Consider the following 20,684-nt stretch of genomic DNA (forward strand, 5'->3'; position numbering starts at 1 on the left):
GTGCTTGGGCGACACAAACTTCTTTAATTTTACTTTTGCACGACAACAAATATTGAACCCTTTCGGCGCCCCAGCACCCCTTTTCCTAGCCTGCAACAAATCTTGCGTAATGTAATTACAGCGGACGCTACCTTCTCTCACCTCTCTGGAACAATACTAATTGCTATCTGCTATCAGTCTGTTTGCTGGCATCCATCCGTCTGTTTTCCGTCCTTACTCAATTTCCCATTCAGTACGGCGAGCACTCGTATTTATTTATGCTATTTGTATGATATTTCGAAAGTGTGGATGGATGGAGGGATGGATGGACTCTGACTGTGCTGCACTGGCCGAGATGGGAATTTCAGACTGCATATATTTGGGCTTCAATGAGAAACTGAAGGCGAGTCTTTGGCGTTTGTCCGTTTTCTTTAGGGAACAGGAACCCTCTGTCTGGAGAGACTGTGATTCTCCGTTTTGATTGATCTGTTTTCTTTGTAACTTTGTTGGAGTTTCTGTTCGGAAGAGTTCCACAGGGAACCATTTATGCTTAATGGTCGATGCCGTAACACTACCGCTTGTTCAAGCTTTGCTTTTTTCTCTTTGACAATTAAGCAGTGCAAATAGATGGTGCAACGCCTGGCTTTACCTCCTGCAATGCACTATGGTCCGAACGACCACTTTTGTTAACCAAAACCTAATTTTTAAAAGTCACAACTAAAACTTGGTTTTGATCACTCTGCATTAGAAAAAGATGGACCATTAAAGCTGCGTACCAGAAATTTCCATAGATGGCGCCACATTCGCAAAATCAGCTGTGCAACCCAACTGTTTTTATAGTAAAGCACGTGAAGGGAAAAAGTGCCAAATTAATAACCATTTTAGATCTCTCAAAAAACGCCAAGAAGTGATTAAATTTTTTTTGATGAATCTTAATCTGTCGGGTTCTTACTACGTGTTTTGAGTTTTCAACTGTCTCTAGTAGTTGTGATTGTTCGGAGCAGAACCCAGCCGATTAGCTGCTTGCCAAATAGCACCTAATTCTTGGCCCTCAGCCGCTTATTTTGTTTGTTACTTATGTCTATGTCACTCATTTGTTTGTTAAAGCTCTGCGCTTGCTTGCCCTGCTAAACGCTCTCTGCCAGCTCGCTCTTCGCTATCTCCGCTTTGCGTTGGCCTCCCGCCGTCGGCCGAGCGAAGCTGCTCTTCGCGATGGGAGCGGCAATGTAAAGGGCAGGCAAGCCACACTTGCAATTTGGATGTCACGCATTAAAGAACATATCGTAATTTTATTTCTGCGCCGAGTTTTGTTTAATTCGAAATAATTAGTCGGCCGATTGGGGATAAAAAACATTATCTCCACATAAAATTTGGTGACCCCACGTGATCGAAGAGTTGCAGTGTCAATTAATAATCATTCGCGATCGACATTCGTTAGCCCTAGCAAATTTTCGGCGGTTAAGCACAATTCGGTGCTAAAACACACTTACATACACCTACATACACGCATTGCTGGCTATTAATTTCTCTGTCGCGACAATTCGGTCAGTGCAGTGCGGTAGGCAGTGCAGCGAACTCACTAATACACACAAGCGGAGTACAAAGCGGAATCGGACAGCTCGCACAGCCGCACAGCTAAAGGCATTAGCTGTAATCCCTTTGCTTTCGGTTCCCACGTTTATACGTATACAGGGTGTCTTTTTCGGTCGTGCTGAGTGACTCTTTTAAAACCTCAACATGGCAGCACCTGAGCCTACCAATGTCGCGAACGCAGCAATGCCGAGTGATGTAGATTTCTACAAGCACAAGGCCGAGTCCATCGCGCGCCAACTAAAGGCCATGGATCGCTTTCTTACCAAGGAAGAGCTTGCCGAGTTAGATGAGGCAGAACTTCAAGCTCGCTTAGAGCAAATCGAGCGAATGAATGCGGATTTCGATGCCGCTCAAACGAGCCTTGAAAGGCTGGATTTCCTGCAGTTAGCCCATGATGCCCGGCTGGACTTTTCGAATGTTTATGTCAAGGTTAGGTCCAGGCTGTCGCGGGAGTTGATGGCTGCTCGCACGGTAAATGTTGCCAATTCAACGGCTCGGCATACTCTCGAGGGGAATTCGTCGTTGTTCGCCTATAATAGTACAGGCCGTTCTCGAATGCCCGAGTTGCAGCTTCCGCGATTCAGTGGGAGCTACATGGACTGGCCAGAATTCCACGCGATGTTTTCGACAATGGTGCACAAAGACCATCGTATACCAATCATCGAAAAATTCCAATATCTTCGTGGATGTCTAGATGGTGCTGCGCTGGATACGATTCGTTCCTTGGAACTTTCTGAGGAGAATTACGACAAGGCGTTGAATTTACTAATGTTGCGATTCGATAATAAACTGTTACATTTTCAGGCACACGTCAAGGCTATTTTCGGGCTGCAAGGGGTGGAGAAGGGCTCGGCTATCGGCTTGCGCGCGCTCAGCGATAAAATCAATTCGCACTTGCGTGCACTTCAGACCTTGGCGACCCCGCAGGAGATTTCCGATGGGTTGCTGATCTTCATCATAGGCACGAAATTGGACCACAAGACCAAGGAGAAATGGGAAGAGAACTTGCCGACGTCAGGATTGCCTCGGTGGTCAAGCATGGCCTCATTCTTGGAAGCAAGATGTCGGATGCTGGAAAATTTGGGATCGGCTATGGTAACAATTCCTAGCCAGCAGGTGGGAGAAAGTAAACCTAGCACCCTAATCACCTCCATTAACGATCATAATAGCTCAACATGCAAGTATTGCAAATCCTCCGATCACTACATATCCCGATGCCAGGCATTTATAGATCTCCCTGTTTTTTCTCGATACAAGGAGGTGAAGAAGCGCCATTTATGTCTAAACTGCCTCAACAAAGGCCATTCATTGCAACGCTGCAAGTCAGGGGCATGTAGAAATTGCCAAGCCAAGCATCACACACTGCTCCACATGCAGTCGGGCGCTGACGCTGAGTTGCCGTCGCCGAGCACGGAATCGACCCAGCATGATCCTGCAAGTGCCCTAGTAGCAAGCAAATATATTAGCCCTCCCCCCTCGAGTCAAAAATCTCTGCCTAGCCAAAACGTGCTGCTAGCTACTGCAATCGTATATGTCAGGGGCCGTTTTGGATCGCTTATTCCATGTCGTGCCATTTTAGATTCCGCTTCTCAGGTTAACTTTATAACATCGAGACTCGCCAATCAGCTGCAGTTAGATCCTCACCCGTCTCACGTTAAAATCGCCGGTATTGGAGAGTCAATTCTACCATCCAGCAAGGCTGTGGACATCGTCCTGCAATCTCAAGACGAAAGCTATCGCGGTTTCCTCTCTGCAATTATCACTGCCTCAATCACAGGAATGCAGCCTAACTTCGGCCTAGACGCAAAGGATTGGCCAATGCCAAATAATCTAAAACTGGCTGATCCTAATTTCGCCAGGCCCCAGCGTGTCGATCTGTTGATAGGTGCTGGTTTGTTTTTCGAATTAATGTGCGTTGGACAGATTCGACTGTCAGACCAATTGCCAACATTGCAGAAGACGAAACTTGGCTGGATAGTGTCAGGAAGTATTAAAAACTCTGAGAAAGCCCGTGCGGCGCTAGCAGCCGTTGAAGATCCCTCTGTCATCTCCGCTTGCGAGACTAATTTGTGCGATATTGTAAGGCGGTTTTGGGAAGTCGATGGAGATTATTCGCCCTCATCAATTTCGGAGGAAGATGTTCATTGCGAACAGCATTTCGTCACAAACTGCATTCGCCTAGAGTCCGGAGCTTACTCCGTGCGTTTGCCAACCAAATTCAGTCTAGAGGAATTAGGAGAATCGTATCAGCAGGCGCTACGTAGATTTCTCAATTTGGAGAGGAAGCTAGCAAAAAATGCACAGCTTAAGGCAAAATATATGGAGTTTCTCCAGGAGTATCGTGATTTAGGACACATGTCGCCAGCTTCGCTGCAGTCAGACCTCCCGCAGTACTTCTTGCCTCACCATTGCGTCCACAAGCAGGATAGTACAACCACCAAATTACGCGTAGTGTTCGATGGATCTGCCAAAACAGCGTCTGGAGTATCACTGAATGATGCGCTAATGGCTGGACCCACCATCCAACCTAAAATTCTGATAGCTCTGCTTCGTTTCCGCTTTTTTAAAGTCGCCTTGTGTGGCGATATCTGCAAAATGTACCGCTGTGTACGCGTTTCCCACCCCGATTCGCACGTGCAGTGCATCCTATGGCGCAATGACCCGAAGGAGGAGATTCAGGTGTTCAAGTTGGAGACTGTTACTTACGGAACCAAACCTGCCGCTTTCTTAGCAATTCGTGCTATGCATCAATTGGCAAATGATGAAGAGTTACGTTTTCCGCTTGGCGCTGATGTTGTTCGAAGAGATTTCTATGTCGATGATCTCATATCTGGAGGGGACAGCATGGATTCTGTCATCAAGATTCGTCAGCAGGTAAAGGAGCTACTTTCGAAAGGATGTTTTCCCATACGTAAATGGTGTTCCAATGAACCCGCTGCTTTGGAAGGCGTATCGGAGGCGGATCGCGAAAAGTTCCTTACCTTTCATGACGGGACTGAAGTAACCAAGGCGCTTGGTCTAGTTTGGGATCCCACCACGGACAATCTTCTGTTTAGCTTCGCTCACGTCGGAACCGCTGCAGGCCCAATATCGAAGCGTTCGGTCCTGTCTACACTAGCTAGGTTCTACGATCCTCTAGGGCTCATCTCTCCCATCATCACAAAAGCTAAAATATTTATGCAGTCGCTATGGAACGAAAGCCTAAAATTGAATTGGGACGAAAGCCTGCCCCAGGATCTACATACGACTTGGATTGAGCTGACTTCGCAGTTGTCGATGGTTAAAAACTTTAAGTTTCCACGTTACGTGCTGCGGCAGCAAGCCAGATTAGAAATGCACGCGTTTTCTGATGCGAGCCAAGCAGCATATGGCGCCTGTGTATACATGCGTTCGGAAGCTCTTGGCATTGTGCAAAGTCATCTCTTATGCTCTAAATCCAGAGTCGCGCCCTTGAAAAGTATGACTATCCCCAAGCTTGAGCTGTCCGCTGCCCTCGTATTAGCCGAACTAGTGTCCACCATAGTTAAGGGATTATCAGCTCCATGCCAAATACATTGCTGGTCGGATTCGTCCATAGCCCTTGCCTGGATTCGAGAATCACCATTGAATTTTAATATATTTGTTTCTAATCGAGTTCAGCGGATTCAGGAGCTCACCGCTGGAATGACTTGGCATCACGTGCCCACAAAGTTGAATCCTGCCGACATCATATCACGTGGAGCCACGCCCGCTGAACTAATGGATAGCAGCCTTTGGATCTCTGGACCACCATTCTTGCGTCTTGAGAGCTCAGAGTGGCCTGCAGGCTTGCAATTGCCGACCGATGTACCAGAACGTCGTCATGCAGCATTGGTTGTTTCAAACGAAAGGGATGTATCGTACGATTGCAAATTTCAAAACTCATTCGGATCCATGCAGCGCGTCTTTGCTTACATATATCGATTCTACATTCTCAAGGACAAAGGCATAGCGCGGTCGAAGGGTCAACTTACCGTAATCGACATCAAAAATGGTACGCATTTGCTCATAAGGGCAATACAGCAGCAACAATTTTCGGAAGAGATAAGGGCCCTCGCCAGCAAACAGGCCCTACCCCCAAAAAGCACGATGGCCTCACTGAATCCATTTCTGGATAGCTTTGGATTGCTGCGTGTTGGAGGCCGCCTCCAAAATGCCGAATTGGACTACGACGCGAAGCACCCGATCCTGCTTCCTAAGGGACATCCTGTCACTGTCTCTATTATTATCTTCTTTCACGAAAGGTTTCTCCACGCAGGAGCTCAAGGATTGCTCGGACTGCTTCGGCAAAAATTCTGGCCTATTGGCGGACGCAAATATGTTGCGGGAATCATTCGCAAATGTGTTAGATGCTTTCGTTTGAAGCCAGTGCTGAGGGAACATATCATGGGAAACTTGCCTGCGGATCGCGTAAGGACTAATCCAGCATTCCACACAACGGGCGTTGATTTTTGCGGACCCTTTTATCACAAGTCGGAAGTCAGAAGCAGGCCTCCTATCAAATGTTACATCGCTGTCTTCGTATGCTTTAGTACCAAAGCAACTCATTTGGAAGTCGTTCGGGATCTATCTACAGAATCCTTTCTGGCAGCATTAAGGCGTTTTATAAGTCTACGTCCCAAACCTCGAATCATCTGGTCAGACAACGCTACAAATTTTGTAGGAGCAAAAAATGAGCTTTTGGAGCTTCGGCAAATGTTCCTCAGCGATCCTCATACGTCGGCTGTGTCACATCTCTGCGTTTCTAGTGGAATCGACTGGAAATTCATCCCCCCTCGCTCACCTCATTTTGGGGGTTTGTGGGAGGCGGCTGTTAAAGCAGCTAAATATCATTTTCATCGCATCGTCGGGACCTACATTTTTACTCTTGATGAAATTCAGACCTTGGCTTGTGAAATCTCTGCTTTGTTAAATTCCCGTCCGCTTTATGCAATTACAGAAAGTCCCGATGATCTAGATGTGCTCACGCCAAACCACTTTCTCAATGGAGCCCCGAAAGCTGCATTCGACGAGCCAGATGTGGCGCATCTCCGGGTCAACCTACTTAGTCGATGGCAGCGGCTGTGTCAAATGAAGCAGGCGTTTTGGAGAAAATGGAGCACGGCGTATCTTTCGATTCTTCAGGAGCGGAGCAAGTGGCGGTCATCGTCTCCAAACATCAAGCTAGGAGCGCTCGTCATGATCAAGGAGGAAACGCTGCCACCATTAAGGTGGCCGCTTGGCCGCATTGAGAGCGTCATCCCAGGAAAAGATGGAACCATCAGAGTAGCCGTCATCCGCACTCAAAAAGGCCTTTTCAAGAGGGCCGTTGGAAAAATAGCGGTTCTGCCCCTTCAGGATGGATCTGTTGAAAGCCTTTGCCTTCCAACGGGGGGTGAATGTTCGGAGCAGAACCCAGCCGATTAGCTGCTTGCCAAATAGCACCTAATTCTTGGCCCTCAGCCGCTTATTTTGTTTGTTACTTATGTCTATGTCACTCATTTGTTTGTTAAAGCTCTGCGCTTGCTTGCCCTGCTAAACGCTCTCTGCCAGCTCGCTCTTCGCTATCTCCGCTTTGCGTCTGCCTACCGACGTCGGCCGAGCGAAGCTGCGCTTAGCGATCGGAGCGGCAATGTAAAGGGCAGGCAAGCCACACTTGCAATTTGGATGTCACGCATTAAAGAACATATCGTAATTTTATTTCTGCGCCGAGTTTTGTTTAATTCGAAATAATTAGTCGGCCGATTGGGGATAAAAAACATTATCTCCACAGTGATATCTTCGTAATTGAAGGTTAAAGTGTTAAAGTTAAAGTTAAAGTGAAGGTTCAACATGTGCCAACTTGTAATGAAAACTAATTTTTGAAAAGGTGTACAAAGTGAGTCCTACCTAGTCCCACCCTGAAACCTTTTGTGTCTCGTAGATTAATAAATTCTTTTTGCAATGTATATAGTAAGAAATGCCACTTTTCACCACAATTCTTGGAATTTGCATTAATAGAGCATAACCTCAAATTCGAAAATGCAGAGTTGTTTGCCGTATGGAATTCAGAGAAGGTTAAAATTATCAATTAATTGAAAACGGATCTTAAGGCGACATATCATATGAAATGAATAAAGCTTTTGAAGATACCAGCAAGAAAATTTGTTATCGCTTGGCAACATACCGGAACAAATGCAAGTAAAATTCAAAGATATTTGAACGAAAATATGTGGATTGGCCACAAGCCTTTATTTCACTACTATTATCTTTATGCCCAGAGAATGCTTACTAAGTTCGTAAGGCTGTACAGGACCCAGTCGGAAAGCCGGCACATATCTCACCTAACGAGGCGTTAACCTTGCTTCTAGACAAGGATCTCAGCAATAATTTACGGAAACCTTAAAACGATTTTATTTTTATTTAAATCAAAATTTTGTTTAGGCGTGCAACGCCGTTTTCTTAAATAAAATATGCTTAATATTTTTTTTCACTATAACTAATAATTTAAATATGCATTATTAAAAAAAGGGGCGGTGCCACACCCATTTTTTTTTCTTAAATCCACTTCTTATTTCTTATACATATATATCCAATACAAAAAAATAAATGAAAAAATCTTGTTCCGTTCGGGAGTTATTAATTTTGGCCAACAAAAGTGGTCGTTCGGACCATAGTGCAATGGCAGGGGAAAAGCGAGAAGTGACCACAATTTCTCCTACCACTCTTCCTCCTGTCTACGCTCCTGTGCTCTCAACTTTTTCAATATCGTTGTATTTATGTTACTCACTTTAGCATGTAAGTGTTCAATTCATGTGTTTTTTTCCGTGTATATTTTTGTTTTTGTATGAGTAACCGTACATGTTGTAGCTGTTGTCGATGTTGTCTTGCCCCTTCTTTCCGTTGGAGCTAACCCTCCCAACCCCATACACACACACGCCAATTGGCGCCATAATTTCTTCTACTTAACCAAACTTTTCGCAACTACTTTGTTGAACTTTCGATAATGTGAAATGTGAATTTAATTAGAAACTTTTCTGCCGAAACCTTGTTGCTTTGTTTTTTTTCGTCCAAGCTGTGTATTTTAATTGAATTTTGTTGCCTAATAATTGAGATACACAGACACACACACACAGAAACAGCGTGAAGGACTTAAGCTAGTCGAAAGTTAGTTAATTAAGCGGTCGCGGATTTTCCACAATCAACTGGAATGGGGTTGGGATGGGATTAGAGCAACACTAGGTACACGAGATACAAGGCAATGACAAAGAAAATTAAAAAATACACACATCCACTGCTACAGCTACAGCAAAGTAAAAAAAAACAAAAACAAACACAGAACCAAAGAGCAAACCAAAAGCATATCAAATCCAAATCCAAGCCCAACCAATACCAAACCAAAAACCAAACCGAACCGAATCAACATTTTTGCAGCTACACAAGCCGCTTTATAAACAAGAGCAAGAGCGGCGCCATTGTAACGCAACCCTCGCTATCCACGCCCACCGCCTCTTTCAACGAGGACGCCAACGAAACGGGCGACGACTCGGACAGTCGCTACGGGATAGGCCGCTCCCGTTACCTGGCCATGAAGGAGCGCCGCACCCGGCTGGCGCGCAGTCGCTCCTCGCATCAGTTTGGCAACGAGGACGACGATCTGGATGAGCCGGTATCCCCCACCACGGTCTCGCCATCCGCTTACTTGGCTTCAAGGTGCGCACACCAAAAAGAATAATCAAATAAAAAAAGATAACAAAAACCCATCGATAAAAGCTATACCATAACTTTCAGAACACCCACAAAATTTTGTAAATACATAGATGGAAATCTCAGTATATACATATCTCTCGCTATATACATATATACATAGTATCCCTAATATGTCGTGCGCTGGCCGCTTTCATTGTGCGTGTGCTGTCCCGAGGAATCGTTTTATATGATTTTCCTTGTTCCTTTTAATTTCTTTTTAATTTATTTGACGTGAGTTTTATTTTTTCGTTGAGTTCCTGTGCGTGCCACGTCCGAAGTTTCGTTCTCGTTAATTTTGCACTCTAGACTAATTCAACTTTTTAAATCCGCAATCCGTAATATTTACTTTTGTTTTTTTTAATGGTAAGAGAAGAAAAACAATATTATGCGGGTTTTGAAATTAACCGAAATTAACTGGAAATGCACAACATTTCCCAACTACAACAACTGCCCACTTCTCTTTCTATCTCTCTTTGTACATAAGGAGCACCACACCGCCAATTCTCATGCAGCTCCATAGTTCCACAGTTCCACAGTTCCATCTAGATCCGTAGAACGCCTCATCCATCAGAACAGCACAAATCAGCCATAGAACTCCACCTTTCTTAGCTTCTCAGCCCCAAGCCTCCGCTCTGTGGATCACTAATGAAATTGTTGCCTTGCAGATACAGCGGCTATGGTAGCAGCGACCTGTCCAGGAGCCGATCTTCGCACGCCTTGAAGTCGCGCGACAATTCGCCCATCACCGATCGCAGTGCGGGATCCTCTCGTGCTGTAGCGCTGGGCAGCAGCTCCACGGACAATAAGGACGGGGAGGCCCTCAGCTCGTGGGCGCGCTATCTCAAGAACAAGTACGGGAACAAGAGTAGCAACGACACGCCCAGTAGCAGTACCGGAAGTGCACGCGACTCGCATGCCACCAGCTCCACGGCGGCATCGTCATCGCATGCGCACGGCATTGGGAGCAGCGGCAGCGGCCGCAGCACCGCCAGCGAGGTGTCGAGACGCCTCAGCCTAGGCCTACCGCTACGGGAGGCCAACGAGCTGGCCTCCTCCGACGACGATGGGTCAAAAAACGGGCTAGGCTCCCCTACGTCCCCTACGGTAGCAGCAGCAGTGGCAGCAGCCGGTATAACCGGAGTGGCAGGTACTATCCCTAAGCAGGTGTATCTGCGCAAGCACCAGCAGCTGTTCCAGTTGGGGGGCCGGGGGAGAGAGCCCGGATCCTTTACGTGGCCGCGCGGCTTGGCCGTCGGTCCCGACAATAGCATCGTCGTTGCGGACTCCAGCAACCATCGCGTCCAGGTCTTTGACTCCAATGGCATCTTCGTCAAGGAGTTCGGAGAGTATGGCAACGGCGAGGGAGAATTCGATTGCCTGGCCGGCGTGGCCGTCAATCGAATCGGCCAATACATCATTGCCGATAGGTAAGTGGCCTCCAAGGCCTCTCTAACTTAGGGCTAGAGTACAGCGAGTCCGAGCGTCTGGTCATGATTAATTATCGGACTTAGACCCGCCTCTAATTGGCACGGCTAAGCGCATAATAGCCGCGTTAATGAGAAACATGTGCCAGTGCTCCTACTTCAGCACATGCATACTCGTATTATAGCACTGCTCCAGCCTTTTCATATGCCCAATCTAGATGGCAATCCCAGTTCCAGCCTCCATCTGCCGCTGTCATTGTTTGACGCAAAATCTTGTTAAGCACACAGGGGGCGGGCAGGGAGATGCAGACCGCGCGCAGGAACCTGGTGACAGGGACTCATTATGTGAGTCAACTTTGATTTTGCACGTTAAGCGGCTTAGGCCTAAGCCCGACACTGAACACCCTACTCCGAATGCCAGGTTCAATGTCGCACCGCCTCGCAATAGCTATGGTCCGCCCCCAAATGTACTTTCCGGATAATGAGAGCTCTCTCAACTTTCTTTTTTTTCCCGTCATTAACATGGGAATATGCGTTCGCTGGCCATTTGAACCACCCGCCCATTAATCCACTTCTTTACTACTCTTTACTTCGAGATACAATCACCGCATACAAGTGCTCGATCCGCAAGTACGGTTTCTGCGCGCATTTGGTTCGCAGGGGACCGCAGATGGCAAATTCAATTATCCTTGGGGAGTAACAACCGATGCACTCTGCTTCATTTACGTGTGCGATAAGGAAAACCACAGAGTGCAGGTGAGGCCTCATCCTCCATCTCGATTTGCATGCAAATATTTATATTCCTCTGGTGAGGTCGAGAGGCGAAGCCTTGCCCAATTTGTCAGACTTCAGCTGGTGCAGAGCCTCTTCGAGACCATACACTCCTCCTCCTCCTCCTCCTCCACAATTTTCATGAGCTTAACTGCAATGGACGAGTTTTTGTGTACTTTTTGCTGGCATCACACCAGGCTCATGTCCTGGTCTCTGGTACTGGTCCTGGCCCATGCTGCCTCGTCCAATCCTCTGGCTGTCCTCTTGCGAATCCTTTTTCCATTTCAATTTGCCAACTTTTATCGAATACTCGAATTCGCATTCGTCAGGTTTTCCAATCCGATGGTTCCTTCGTTGGCAAATTTGGTTCCTGCGGCCGTGGCGAAGGAGAACTTGAGCATCCACATTATATAGCCGTATCGAATACGAATCGTGTGATTGTTTCCGATTCGAATAACCACAGGGTTCAGGTAAGCCAATACCCCTCGTAGCCATCCGCAACCAACTTCATGGCTGTCTGGCCATGTGAACAATTTTTATTAAAATATGCTCGCAATCGAGATTAATTCGAATTTATTTGACCTTCTTTCTCCGTCTTCGGCTTGTCCGACCCTCCTGGTATACTATCTACTGTCTACTGTCACCTCTTCCTCCTTTGCCAATCGCATCCGGATCCGCATCCCCATCCACAAGCACACACACACACACACACAGATTTTCGATGTGAACGGCAAGGTGCTGTCCACGGTGGGCGGCGAGGGCTCTGACGAAGGTCAATTCAAGTTTCCACGGTGAGTAAATCGAATTACAATTTTTAATTGACAAAGCGGTAAATTTAGTTTGTGTTCTCAACATCTTCTGCAGCGGAGTGGCCGTGGACGACCAGGGCTATATATTTGTGGCCGATTCGGGCAACAATCGCATACAGATCTTCAATCCGGATGGCAGCTTCCTGAAGACCTTCGGCTCCTGGGGCTCCGGCGACTCGGAGTTCAAAGGACTCGAGGGCGTGGCCATCATGTCGAATGGCAACATCTTGGTCTGCGATCGCGAGAATCATCGTGTCCAAGTCTTCTAATAGGCCATGGCCACAGCCGTCCTTTGCATTATCTCCCTTTAATTTCGTTTTTATACCCGATACTCAAAATGAGTATTGGGGTATATTAGATTTGTGGTGAAAATGGATGTGTGTAACGTCCAGAAGGAATCGTTTCCGACCCCATAAAGTATATATATTCTTGATCAGCATCAATAGCCGAGTCGATTGAGCCATGTCTGTCTGTCCGTCTGTCCGTCTGTCCGTCCGTCCGTCTGTCCGTCCCCTTCAGCGCCTAGTGCTCAAAGACTATAAGAGCTAGAGCAACGATGTTTTGGACCCAGACTTCTGTGATATGTCACTGCTACAAAAATATTTCAAAACTTCGCCCCGCCCACTTCCGCCCCAACAAAGAACGCAAATCTGTGGCATCCACAATTTTAAAGATATGAGAAAACCAAAAGAATTGTAGAGAATAAGCATATCTTTTAGACTGCAGAATTTGAATTGGATCGTATTATTATTATAGCCAGCATCAAGAAAACAATTTCATTTTTTCTCGGCCTGTCTCTCTCTAACACACACGTAGCATAGGCGGCTTTGCTTAGAGTAAAACATTAGCGCCTAGATCTCAGAGACTACAAAAGCTAGAGCAACCAAATTTGGTATCCACACTCCTAATATATCGGACCGAGACGAGTTTGTTTCAAAATTTCGCCACACCCCCTTCCGCCCCCGCAAAGGACGAAAATCTGGGGATATTCAAAAATCTCAGAGACTATTAAAGCTAGAGTAACCAAATTTGGTATCCGCACTCCTGTTAAATCTTACTATAAAACGTGTATCTCAAAATTTCACCCCACCCCCTTCCGCCCCCAAAAAGGACGAAAATCTGTTGCATCCACAATATTGAGGATACGAAAAAACTAAAAACGCAGAATCATAGATAATGATCATATATATCAGATTGCTGAATCTGGATCAGATCAGATCAGATCATTTTTATAGCCAAAAGGAACAAATCAATTTGCACTGGCTACGCAGCACCCGACGTCACGCTCAGACTGATTTTCTGTCTCTCTCGCACGCACTCTTTGTCGTGTCGTTTAATATTAGCGGCGTCTGCCGGAGGAGAGCCATACTGACTTAGTATCGCGTATAACCGTAGAGTTGCGGTGTCCGCAGCCACTCACAACGTTCCCCCTCGTTAATTTTTGTTTAAGTTTCACAATGAATTTATCATTTCTTTCGAGTGCCAAATAATTTATTGTCTTTATTTCTATGCATAGAAATGTTGTCAGTTGCCGTCAGCCATCGGGTGCTACAGGGGGACAAACGGATGACGGGTCGGCTCGCACAACTGTGAACTCGGAACTGAGGCGCAGCCGCTCCGGTTAGTAATACCCGGTGCGGTCTGCGTCTCACACCCCCCCCCCCTAGGACACAGAGGGTTGCGAGCGAACCGTCACCCGCCGTAACTGTGCACACCGGTGGAAGTGCGACTATACTCTCCCCGTGAGGGCGGCTGGAAACAGGTCCTAGCACGGTCATGTCTCTGCTATGATGCTGGCGAATGGTAGTCGGGCGGAGAGAAGAAAACTCTCAGTGAAATTACCCCAATCCAAGGTGACACTGTTATATGCCGAGGGATGCATGGCCGGGGGGGTGCCCGGTCGCTAATATGCGGACTCTGGATACCTGCCGACCTCCAGTTTAAATCAGGCTTCCCGGGGCAAGCGGGCTATGCCTCGGGTGACCATCCCCTTCCCGCCTACTCGTGGGAACTACTATGCCAAATAAAAAACAAATAAAAACCAACAAAGCCGCAAAGGAGCTCGGTACTCCTCTTAAAGTACCGGAGGGACAAGCCAATCCCTCTGCACCAGCGCCTGGGAAACCGGGTCCAAAGAAGACGGGGAAGGAGACTGAGTCGGTCCACCGTCTTCAGGCAGCAGCCGCAGTGAGGGGGGGCCCGAAAAGCCAATCGGGTCCTTCCAAGTCGGGTGGCTCCAAGGGCGAAGCGGATACCGGGGTGGCTGCCAAGCAGAGCGTAATCGCGGCTGGTGAGCGCACCGGGACCGAAGAACCCATGGGAGCCCCGGCGGGCAGCGTCTCTGCACCACGGGGTGGAAAGCCGTCGTACCAGGACAGGAGACGAGCGGCTTTCATCCTGTTCAACGAAGACCCGAACTTCAAGGCGTCAGCCGAAGGAAAGGAGCAGAGGCTGTGGGCCTGCTCAATCCTTCCACTGTTCCAGCCAGCCAAAGCCGGAAAGGGCGCAGCCAAGGCCGCCAACAAGCGGCAACGCTCAGCGGAGGACCCCGCAAATCAGCCAGGCCAAGCCCAGCAAGCCAAGCGGGTGAAGACCCACCTCACGAACCGGTCGTTCGCTGAGGTGGCGAGGGGCAGGACCCTGATCGGTGTCCTGGACAGGGGCGCCGAGGACGGCCATGTCCCTCGCGATAAGTGGCACCTGGTGGAGAACGAGCTCCAGGACCGGTTCCTACTGGAACTGGAGGAGAACGGCGGACCACCGCCAAAGTGTGAGGACGCAGGGTGGCATCAAGGCAAGGTGAAAGCCATCGCCTGCCAAGACGCTCGCTCTGCGGCCCTCTACATGAAGGCGGTGGCGGCCCTAAAAGAGGTCTATCCAGGGGCGAAACTGGAGGCCGTGAAGTGGGAAGATGTCCCTAGTCGCCCGAGAGCCAGAGCGTGGGTCTCGGCTAAGCCTGCAGAGCCTGAGAAGATCCTCAGGTTACTGCAGGTCTGCAACCCCCACCTTCCTACAGCCGATTGGAAGGTGGCAAAGGTGGAGGATATCCAAGGGCAGAGGCGCCAGGTTATCCTCGTCCTAAATGAGGAATCCATTGATCTCCTCGCAAAGTCGGACGGTGTAGTGGATTATGGCTACAAGAAGGTCACCATATCCACTTACAAGTCCGATCGCAAGGGCAGGCAAGTGGAGGTCGAGCCAGACCCGGAGCTGCCGGAGATCCCGAAAGAGGGGGCCTCGTGCGAGGAAGACAACCCGGCGTCGGATGCGGCGTCCATGATGTCGGACGATATCTTGGACGACTACGCGTTCGACGAGAGCGACCTAGCCAGAGGTCTCAGCCACATCGTTGTCGGGGAGGAGCCGGAGTCCCCTGACAGCGATCTAGAAGTAACAATGGTGGAGGCGAGCCTCAGGAATGTCGTTGACGCTCCTGCAGATAAACCTCCACCATTGTAAGGCAGCATGCGCTGCTCTACTGCTCCACCTGGCCAAGGATGGAGCCGACATAGTCCTCATTCAGGAGCCCTGGATCCTCGGAAACAGGGTCTCCGGTCTGAGGACTTCTGACTACAAGCTATATGTAGCTGAAACCGCAGGTAAAATTCGTACCTGCATTCTTGCAAAAAGAGAGTTGCACCTATTTTTGCTCCCAAATTTCAGCAATGAAGACCACACCGCAGTGAGCCTCGAAGGCCAGGAGCGCTCACTGAGGATCTGCTCCGCATACATGGGGCATGAACAAACAGACCCCCCTCCACACGCGCCTCTCCGGGCTCTAATCGCAGACTGCTCGGCCAAGGACATCGGCCTAATTGTGGGGTGCGATGCCAATGCACATCACTGTCAGTGGGGAAGCACTGACACAAACGAAAGGGGTGAGTACCTTTTCAGTTACTTACTGACCACTCAGATGGTCTTACTAAACCGGGGTAGTGATCCCACCTTTATCATTAAAAACCGCAAGGAGGTCCTGGACCTCACGCTTGCCTCTCATGAGATACAGCGTAACATTGTATCCTGGAGGGTCCTGGAAGAGCACTCCTTCTCGGACCACAGGTACGTGGAAACTGTCTTCTCCTTCTCAGTACCGAAGCCAGTCCGATTCCGAAACATCAGGCGGACAAACTGGACTCGGTACTCTGATTACCTCTGTCGTGTTCTCCCTGAGCCCCCATCTGAGGAGGAGTTCTCCACGGAGGCCACGACTCGTCTTCTTAAGATCTTTACCGACGCCTGCAATAAGGCGCTCGACAAAGCATGCCCCTCTGGCAAGAACAGAGGCCGGAAGAAACCTGAATGGTGGAATCCGAAACTGGGTGAACTCCGGAAAGCCTCCCGGAGACTCTTCAATAAAGCTAAGGCTGAAAACGTTGAGCAAAACTGGGCCGAATACAAGGCCAGTCTGTCAACCTACAACAAAGAACTTAGAAAAGCCAAACGCGCCTCCTGGCGTAAGTTCTGCAGCGAAATCGAGAGTAACTCAGAAGCCTCACGCTTGCGCAGAGTTCTCTCGAAGACAACACCCACCCTGGGCTACTTGAAGAACACCGACCAGTCGTGGACTACGTCCAGCGAGGAGTCGCTAAATCTTCTCCTAAATACCCACTTCCCTGGCTGCGATGAAAACAGACCCAACTACCTCGCGCCTCCTTCTGTCGCCTCAAATGCCATCTTGGGACTGCTAAGCCAGGAAAACATTTCCTGGGCGATCAGAAGCTTTAAACCCTACAAGTCCGCGGGGCCAGACGGCATTTTCCCTGCCCAACTGATTCACGCGGGACATAAAGCCATTAACTGGCTCAAAATAATTTACGAGGGAATCTTCTCCCACGGGTGCATTCCTGACACCTGGCTTCAGACCAAAGTCGTATTCATACCCAAGGCAGGCAAGCCCTCGCACACTGCCCCAAAAGATTTCAGACCCATAAGTCTATCGTCTTTTCTTCTAAAGGCGATGGAGCGGCTCCTGGGGCTGCATCTAACGGCGTGCATTCCGTCCAGTCTGATCTCAGACTCCCAGCATGCCTATCGGAAGGGAAGATCCACCGAAACGGCCCTACACTCGATCACATCGATCATCGAAGCGTCCCTTAACTTTAAGGAGTACACCCTAGTAGCCTTCCTCGACATAGAAGGCGCCTTTAACAACATCCTTCCGACCGCCATCACGGGCGCACTGACGGATCTGGGCGTTGACTCCAGGACGGTGAGCCTGATCGATCAGATGCTACAATGCAGGACGGTTGAGGCATCACTGGGGACGTCAACGTGTACCAGATTTGTCAGCAGAGGCACACCGCAGGGCGGAGTCCTCTCGCCCCTCCTATGGAACGTGGCAGTGAACACACTGCTGCGGGAGATAGAGGGGGGTGGCTGCCGTGTGGTGGCGTACGCGGACGATGTTGCCATAGCATTCTCCGGAAAATTTCCGCAGACATTGTGTGAGTGCATGACAAGTACTCTCACGAAAATGTCGAAATGGGCAGACAAATGCGGGTTAGGCGTCAACCCGTCTAAAACGGAACTGGTGCTTTTCACTAGGAAGTACAAAGTTCCGGTACTGATTCCCCAAGACTATGTGGGGAAACGCTAGTCTTCAGCAACAACGCCAAGTATCTTGGCCTAATCCTCGATAGAAAGCTCGATTGGAAATTGAGCATAGAGGATAGAGTAAAGAAGGCCACAGTGGCCCTCTATACCTGCAGGAAAGCCATCGGACTAAAATGGGGAATGACCCCCTATATAGTTCGGTGGCTCTACACCGCCATCATACGACCAATCATGCTCTATGGAGTGGTGGTATGGTGGCCAGCCTTGGACAGAAGGACATGCCTCAATAAACTCAGCAGAGTTCAACGCATGGCAGAGCTATGCATAACTGGCGGGCTACGCACTACTCCAGGGGAAGCCCTGGATACTGTGCTGGACCTCCTCCCTGTGGATCTCATGGGAAAGAAGGTGGCAACACTTTCCGCCCTCAGAATGAGAGAAGCCAGACTGTGGAAAGCATCCGCGGTTGGGCACTCGGGAATCCTGATGAGACTCCCGCAATTACCAGAGAGGACAGATTACTGTATCCCCAGTGATCACCTCTCGACGCCCTTCCAGGTATCAATCCCATCTAGGGAGGACTGGGAGATGGGCGAACCAGGACCTGCAAATGCGGTCCACTTCTACACTGATGGCTCAAAGCTAGACGGCCGCGTGGGAGGCGGAGTCTACTGCAGCGAGCTGAACATCAGTCATTGCTTCAGGCTCCCGGATCACTGTAGTGTGTTCCAAGCGGAGGTTGAAGCCATCAAGGAGGCCATTTCGATTGTCTCCAAATTACTTCTAGATACGCACTTAGTGTGCGTCTTCTCGGACAGCCAAGCAGCTATCAAAGCTCTAGGCTCAATATCGTCGAACTCAGCGACTGTAAATGACTGCCGCAGGTCTCTGCACGAGATCGCAGAGCAGTTAGATCTCTTCCTTATATGGGTCCCGGCCACAGGGACATCGAGGGGAATGACGCCGCCGACGAGCTAGCCAGGCAGGGTACTACGATTCCTCTCCTACCGGAGAGGGAGCAAGTAGCGATGCCCTTGGCTACCTGCAGGCTCCTAACGCACGAATTGTTCGAGCAAAATGCCAATAGGAGATGGCAGCAAACCGTTTCCTGTAAAGTCTCAAGATTGATATGGCCATATCGATCGAAGAAGCGCTCAGCAGAGCTGTATAAACTCAGCAGAGCACAGTGCTCTGCAGTTACTAGAGCCATTACGGGACACTGGCAGATCGGCACTCACGCCTCTAGACTGTCAATCCCTCATAACGACTTCTGCAGGAGTTGTCGCGACGAGGAGGAGGAGGAATCGGTCCCCCACTTCTTCTGCCACTGCCCAGCCCTTGGAAATCGTCGTCTTCGTATTCTCGGGGCCGCTTTCCTCACGGACATTTCGGACCTGTCCGTAATCAAACCAGGGACCTTGTCCAAATACATCCAAGCCACCGGATGGGACTGCCCTTAACCTGCAGAAGTATGCTCTCACGGTTCGGGCAACGCGAAGGGGCACATGCCCATGCGGCAACACAACGGACCTTTTATAGGTCCAAGTGAGCTTGGGGGCGGGAGGCTCTTATCCCCCCCCGCCCGGCTACCGCCTTAACCTAACCTAACCTAACTAAAAAGCAAATAGTAAAAGAAAATCGAAATACTTTTTGTTAAATTAGAGCGAAAAAGAGAAATCTTTGAATAAAAAAGCTAAAACTCGTCAGAGTTTGAGTGAAAAGACCTCGCATTTTGCTTCTTCAACTTCCAGTTCGGTCCATCCCGTCCATCCGCTCCATCATTCCCTTTGAATGGGGACCCAACTGTTTATTACTGCATTCAAGTATTGCCTAATTGAGATTTATCTGTGTGCAAACCAACAATTTCCGAATTTGCTGCCGCCTACTCCCCCCTCTGGGGGCCCCGGGACTTTATTAAATTAAGATGTTCTTTGCCAGCAAATTGGAAACTTTTTTGGAAGCTTTTTCGCATAAACTATTTGCCACCCGCTCACAGCTGTATGTGGCGTGTGTTCCGGCAACTGCGTGGTGGCAGAAACTGTGGCAGCTACTGTTACAGGATTTATATGTTGCCGCATAAATTTGTTTGCTAGCAAATGTTGCGCATACGCCATGTATGTACTACACATACATCAACTGAAATGTGCGCACGCTAAAAAAAACTAAGAAGCGAAAGGAAATCCTCTAAGACAACTTTGGGCGGTCTTAATACTCTTTACGTACTATAATATTCATTCGAACCTCGTTTTGCTGAGGTAAAGACTGACTGGAGCATCCTTTCCTTTCGATGTTTGACTGACACAATATCTAGCTGATATACCCCGACCTACCTTATTCATCGTCTCCTTCTATCGCATTCGCACTTTGCTCATACAAATTACGCAGAATGTTGCCAGCGTAAGTGGGGTTTATGTGATTAAAATGCATGTGAGTTGCCAGGGGTCTGGGCTTGGGCCTGGGCCTGGGCCTGGGCCTGGGTGATTGTGAGTGTGGGACTCGTTTGAGCTGCTATGAAAGTTTATGGCTTACTTACAATATCTACCCCTAATTCTGAATCAGCTCGTTCATCCCTAACCCTGCCAGCGTGTATAATAAAATTCTTTGATTTGCAACAATGTGCAATTAACCTTTGATTGACTAGAAGTAAATTCGTTGAGGCGAAATGAATAACCTCTACCATCCAACCAAATGCCTAACCCTCGCGCGGCAATTACCTTTGTAATGCGACAGTTTTGCCTTTCAATTAGAGGTCAATGAATGTGGCAAGGAATTGCAACATTTTAATCAACTTTACGCTTCATTGGAAAATGAATTCGAAACATTTAACCGC

General features: G+C 48.6%; 1 pseudogene; it reads left to right on the forward strand.

The window, feature by feature from the left end:
* LOC117190884 overlaps nt 1–12,618 on the forward strand; it is a 36,834-nt pseudogene extending 24,216 nt beyond the window's left edge.
* The last annotated feature ends 8,066 nt before the right edge of the window (nt 12,619–20,684 follow it).

Source organism: Drosophila miranda (assembly GCF_003369915.1).
Source record: "Drosophila miranda strain MSH22 chromosome Y unlocalized genomic scaffold, D.miranda_PacBio2.1 Contig_Y1_pilon, whole genome shotgun sequence".
Lineage (NCBI taxonomy): Eukaryota > Metazoa > Arthropoda > Insecta > Diptera > Drosophilidae > Drosophila > Drosophila miranda.